The 6,588-nt window shown below is 38.8% G+C and overlaps 1 long non-coding RNA gene across 2 annotated transcripts; it reads right to left on the reverse strand.

Annotated features, from left to right (window-relative positions):
* Nucleotides 1-4,816: 4,816 nt before the first annotated feature.
* On the reverse strand, nucleotides 4,817-5,710 carry LOC106533034 (uncharacterized). Of its 2 annotated transcripts, XR_001312183.1 has the most exons (3): nucleotides 5,560-5,710; nucleotides 5,376-5,490; nucleotides 4,817-5,302 (listed from the first exon to the last, which is right to left on the reverse strand). It is a non-coding gene; the product is annotated as an uncharacterized LOC106533034 (long non-coding RNA). The 2 variants fall into 2 exon arrangements; XR_001312182.1 differs by having other exon boundaries at nucleotides 5,376-5,709.
* Between the last annotated feature and the right edge of the window lie 878 nt (nucleotides 5,711-6,588).

The raw sequence follows: 6,588 nt of genomic DNA on the forward strand, positions 1-6,588 counted from the left end.
AGAAGTCTCTTCAACATCATCTGGTACTGTTAAATTTACACAGAAAAAAACATCCAGACTGTGCCATTATGGTATAACAAACTACAGATTGAATTTAAAACAAATTTCTTTCTTTCTGTCCTCAAGAATTTCTTGAAAACTCATCACTTCAGAAACTTGACAGGTCAAATTACCTGAACACATCTAACCTGAATACAGTGTTTTCCATGCATATCTGTTCTACTTATACTCTTAGATTTAGTATCAAAAGCTTACATGGTTTATAATGTAATAAAATGGTGTCTGAGCTGTTTTGCATAAAAGTGTCTGCCGAATGACCATGTAAACATGTGACTAAATGAATATTATGCATTATCAAAAGCAACAATCTGGGAGAATCACATTTAATGTTTTCTGTGATGAGAACCTGTGCTAGTAATGTTAAATGGGATGTTTAACTTGCTTGTTAAAAAAGGAACAGAGAAGTGTGTCACTTTGTAGTGTGTGTGTGTGTGTAGGTGTGTGTTTTTGTGCTGCCATCTGGTTTCAAATGGCACTTTTGAGAGCTTTTATCATCTGGCTGTAATGGGCCCATGTAAAGTGTGAGCCGTTATCTCTGTGGGTTCATGGGCTATAATCCCTTTTCAATATTCTGTTTGGGTTTTGGCGCATGATTAAATATGGCAAATGTGTAGATCTGCAAAAGCTGAGCAGCAATAAAACAGAATCAAAGCACAGAACTGGTTTGCTGAACAACACACAGAACTGACACAAGAAAACTGCCTCATGATGTATCAGCTTGTCTCTTGTACTGGTGAGGAACTTGTGGATTAGTTGTTGGTGTCACCTTCTAACCTGTATCCTCCTTCCTCTTGAAGCACCAATTAGTTTCTTATTAGCATTCAAATTTATATGCACGGCCGCACCTACACTTATAAGACACCTCAGCTTCGTCAGTTTTGAAGTGGGCAAACACAATGTGCTTTTCTGATCAAATTAATATACCAATTAGGAAGAAAGAAAACTGGCTTCCCAAGGGCAGTTTTGCCCGGGCTCTGCTAATTAAATCAGGGAAACATGAGTGATATGCTTCTTGATTAGAGCTGACAGCTAGATCCTTGGTAGATACAGCTGCAATTGGTAAGACTGCACTCTAATGCTTATATACAAGTGGACATATTTAAATTGCATAAAAGTGGGTAAAAAATAATCAAAAATTTGTCAAAGTTCTTGGCTAGAAAAAAAAGTCAGCATTAAATATACAAAATGTGTATAATGAACTGTAGATTTTAGTTTTGCATATAGTTATTTCATTAATTATTTTCTGGGAAAAAACTATGTAAACTACCCATCTACATATTACTTTAATACTTTACTTTACTTTAAAAACTTTATTGTCATGTTGCATGCACAAGGTGTATACAAAACGAAATTTCGTTGCATACGGCTCAGGACAGTGTTTTGAGCTTTCAAAAATACATTATAAAAAATGTATGTAAATATAAAAATATAGAGTGCAGGAATGACAGTAAAATAGAAGTTCTTTAGTTCTGTACATGGGCAAGATATAACGTGGAGACCAGATTTTAAGTGCAGTGCGGTTAAGAGTTCAGCAGTCTGATGGCAAGTGGGGAAAAACTGTTTCGGAACCTGGAGGTCCTGCACCGGATGCTGCGGAACCTCTTTCCAGAGGGCAGCAGGGAGAACCATCCATGGTGGGGGTGTGAGGGGTCACTGACGATGTTTYGGCCTCGGGACACGCAGCGCTGGGATGAAAGGTCCTGAATGGAGGGAAGGGGGGCCCCGATGATCCTCTCTGCTGTCCACACCACTCTCCTCATGTTCTTCCAGTCGGAGGCGCTGCAGCCTCCACACCACACAGAGAGGCAGCTGGTCAGAATGCTCTTTATGGTGCTTCTGTAGAACGTCTTGAGGATGGGCGGGGGCAGGTGTGCTCTTCTCATCCTCCACAGGAAATACAGACGTTTCTGTGCCCTCTTGACCAAAGACGTGGTGTTTACAGTCCAGGAGAGGTCGTTAGTGATGTGCACCCTCAGGAATTTGGTGCTGCTGACCACCTCCACAGCCGAACTGTTGATGAGCAGTGGAGCGTGGCTGGGCCGATTCTTCCTGAAGTCGACGATCATCTCCTTAGTCTTGTCAACGTTCAGGATCAGGCTGTTCTCTCTGCACCAGTCTACCAGCTGCTCCACCTCCTCTCTGTAGTCCAGGTCGTTGTCGTCTGTGATGATATCTACCAACCCATGTATTTATCTACCCATCTATCCAACCATCCCTCCATTCATCTGTTCTCCCAGTTCCTATTGATCATCTTTGAAAGCACAAACAGCTCTAGCCATCTTTCAGTTTTGTCAACTTCTCAAATATCCATATATGATCCCCAACTTGTTTGCCAGCTCTCTTGGGCTTCAGTGTGGCAAATAAATCATTTGTTTACCGCTCAGTTGGAAGGCAAGCTCCCAAATACAATCAGTCTCTTCAACTTGTAAACAAGCTGTTGACACAGTGATATTGAGTGAGTCAGTAAGTTAGTAATCTCTTGCTCGAGGCTAACCTTTGCAATGAGCTGAAATGCAACTGTGACTTGCGAGAACATGTGTTTTAATTAGATTAAAATACAACAAAAAAATAAACAGTCAAATCTGAGTTCTTCTGATCAAAAGCGAGCTGTTTCTCTCTGGGCATTTGTCTGTCAGTTTTCATTATTTTGCTGACTTCACAGACGCAGTTTCAGGATGGCATATTATTGTATTATTTCAACATACAAATTTGAAATTATGTAGGTCACAGTATATTTTAGTTTTCCTGCCTTTATTGTTGATGTAAGCATGTCCATATCAGAACAGATCATAAAAATAACCCTCAACCTTTCTGATTCAGTGCATATTTGCATGTTTTTCTTGTTTAAAATATGCTGTTGGATTTCTGATTTCTTGTTGTGCCTTTTTTATTCTTCCAAAATAGCCTGAAACAATACATTGCCTTTGCCTTATTTATAAATTTAATCAATTTAGAAAACCTTGATTTTGATTAAATGAATAAAAACAGTTGTGTTAAGTTTAAATACTCTCAAATTTGAGAAAATCCACAATGAATTTTAACTTGTGCACCCAATTTTTATTTTAAAAATCATTGAAGTCATATATTGTGTAACCATTCCAAGCTGGGAAATGAACTTTTCAAATCACCTATTAAAAGCATTAAACAGACATATTTCATGCCCATGATACTTGAGCATATTCAAACTTTAACCACGTCTACCATCAGTGGAATTTCAGGTTTTATTTGGTGCATAAAACTGCATTTTGCTCTGGATGACAACGCAACACTAAAAACATGTCTTCAACTAAAATGTATAGTAATCTCATAATCCAAAGGTTAAATCTCATGTCATGTACAAAGGAAATTGAGTCTTATTTTAATCCAATTACCAGCATATGCAGTTTTAGCAGCTACTTATGCACAGATGCCACTCATTTACATACTGTATCAGTTATTTTTTCAACGTAGGTAGCACTCTTCTTTACCATGCCATTTACTCATTGATGGTGAATGACAGCCAGCGCTGGCTCCCTGAAGACAAGGCATGATCAGTAGGAGTTGCACTTAATCACACTGCATTCAAATGTGCACTGACTTCAATTTGACTTTTATGTGGCAAGACTCTTTGTTTCCCTTGAGTAATGATCAAGCTTTTATTTGTGTTCTAATTTCTCTGTGTCTCTTGTAAATTCCAGTATTATTCAACTTGTCTTTGCGGGAGTTTCTTCAGTTTTGTTTTTAAAATGAAAACTACAGTAGCAGCTTCTGCAGGTGGTCTCCATTAAACTGGGTCATTTTAGAAATCACACTATTTTATGCCCACAGAAGACATTGTTCCCATAATCATCTGTAAGCCTTGCAATGGTTTTTGTGATGTTATCGTTTGCTTTATTTTCTGATGTAAGCAAACACAGGAAGTGCTCTTTTATTTGGCATTTTTAAATTCAGTAACATGGTGAAATAAAGCTCTTACAAACACAAAATCTTTAAGCCCATTGTAAGTTTAAACTTTCAGATTTTTTGTGTAAATCTTTGAGTACAGTACAGTACAGTATATCAATCAACCTGCAAAATGAGGGAAAATCCATGACATGCAACAGTCAGGGCAAAATATATTTATAAATAAATGAACAACAAAGACCCAAAATCAATCGCTTGAGCTGCTGCTTTCACAAAAAGAGTGCAAACATGTCGGTATCACTAATTCTCTCTTCTAGTGATGAGTGTCAAACATGATTATGTCTGAAAGTAAAGTGTCGAAACAGTGTGCCAAACCTTGTTTGTGGTGCAAAATACAAGACTGCCTTATTATGGAAATTTTCTGCAGACAGTAATTCACAATCAAAGATCCAGATTCAACACACAGAACTGAAAGCCATTACTTTGTGGGATAATTGTTGCAGACCCACTGTCTCACCCTCATGTCCTCTGTGGGAATAACCAGTTGGCAGCTGTTTTAAAGGTGAGGGAACTGTGGTCGAATCCTCTGTGTAGGAAGGAAAGCAGGCAGCACATGTAGTCCATGGATCATTTAAAAATATAGTGTGGCAAGTGGTGATCTTCTGGGGCTATAACATTAAAGTTTGGTTGTCACCAACAACCAATAACTTTCACCCAGAAAATCAAAAGTCAAGACACACGTACGGTTTTGCAAAAAGCAGGAGACAGTTTTCAAGTACAGAAAGTTGTTTTATTAAAACACAAAATGTGAAAGAATGATTAAAAAACAAACTTCAAAAAATGAAAACTAAAGAACACAAACTACTAATGCTCAGCTACTGAGGCTTACCGGTAGGTGCCAGACCTATTCTGGACGAGCGGCTCCCAAAGACAAACTACTACAAACACACGTGAAACCACACTCACTCCTTGGGTTTCCCTCCACCTGTGTTGATCACCGCAAGCATGCACACACAAAAGGGACACCGCCATCCAGGTCAACCACACCACCGTCACTGGTCCTCAGCACTGAGCTAAAAGAATAAAAACAAAATTAGAAACAAAAAAATAAACAAATACCAAAAAGACAATTAATTTACAGATAAAATTGGAAAGTTGTGGTTTAAAAATATCAGCAGAGAAACAATTGATTCCACCAGACTGTTGATAGTAAACCTCTGCTTCCCCTCCTCCATGGCGTGGGCGTGTCTTCGAGCGCCACGCCTCAGTCAAACATTTGGTAGGAACACAGGAGAATCAAAATGAGGCAAAGCAGCAGCGGGGCTGATGGGGTCAAGTTAAAAGCTGCCACCCACAATTCCTGATAAAACATTACATTAACAGGTTAAAAACAATTTACAAACAATAAGAGTCAGTGCATAGTGTCCACATACCGATCATGCCAATCTCCTCTCTCACTTGTGGGGAGATCACGTAAGGGCACAAACTCTGGCCACAGCAGCCACTACACYCACAATCAGTGGTGAGGGCAAACATGCCGACAGTTATCTGCTGGTGCAGAAGTTTATAAGTAACTGTGCTGAAACAATTACAAGTGTGCATGACAGCCAACCTCACCTGCACTTGGCACCCAGCAGGCACAACACTGGACCACACGGTGACGTGTCTTCAGCCAACCAATCTAATCTAAACCTGCAGTTTACCTGTGCTTTTTATAGGGAGCACCCTCTAGTGTCATTGGCTGCCACAACAACACAATTACCCTGCCAGCAGGTGCAATTCATCCTGCCACATATATTAAGTAAACTAAATGATTTATTTGGATCTCTGTACTTCATCTGTAAAAGTTTAAAGCTCACTGTGGGAAAACATTTTTTTCTTTCTTTGTGTCACTTTTGGTGCTGACATGTTTGTGACATACAACCAGATTTCAATTGTGAAACAAGAACAAGACGCTTTAATACAAAGGAGAAAAAATGGCTATTTGCTCACATCTGCTGAACTTGATGGGGATATTAATCCTAGCATATGATTTCTGCTATTCTTTTTGATGTATATGATGCAAAGACAGAGGATGTAGAGGGAGCTAATAAAGAAATAAAGATGCAACTGATAGCCCCCACTGAGCTATTTTCTGAATTTGAGAATTTGTGTGAAACTTACTGACAATAAGTCAACATCAAGGCTAAAAAATCTAAAATGTATTTTCTGTAAACACCATTTTAAGCCATCTTTTATGATCTTTTAATGTTGCTTTTTTAGAAATATATTTTTTTACTTGCATCTTGTCATTTCAAAGGGCTCTAAGGGTTGTGCGAAAAGTCAATGTGACTCGCATGGTTTGCTTTGTTGCAATGTGACTGAATGTAAATAAGCTCAAATCAAAGGTGATAAACACGCTTCACCACGAGGCTCCTTATCTCTCAATAGGGAGCAGCTAAAGCCTCAGATGAAAAGGCTCTTACGCACTGGGATCTTGGAGGAAAATGATGTAAGTTCACTGTCAGAGTCATTTTGAATTGTATGTCACTCAGTTTTCATGCTTGAGTTTCATAGTTTAAAGAAGTTGGTTTTATTACAGATGAAACCATTTCAGTGACATGCGACTAGCAAATTTCACTTTAAAGCTCCCTTATCACACTACCA

The sequence above is a fragment of the Austrofundulus limnaeus genome, unplaced genomic scaffold, assembly GCF_001266775.1.
Source record: "Austrofundulus limnaeus strain Quisiro unplaced genomic scaffold, Austrofundulus_limnaeus-1.0 Scaffold873, whole genome shotgun sequence".
Classification (NCBI taxonomy): Eukaryota; Metazoa; Chordata; class Actinopteri; order Cyprinodontiformes; family Rivulidae; genus Austrofundulus; species Austrofundulus limnaeus.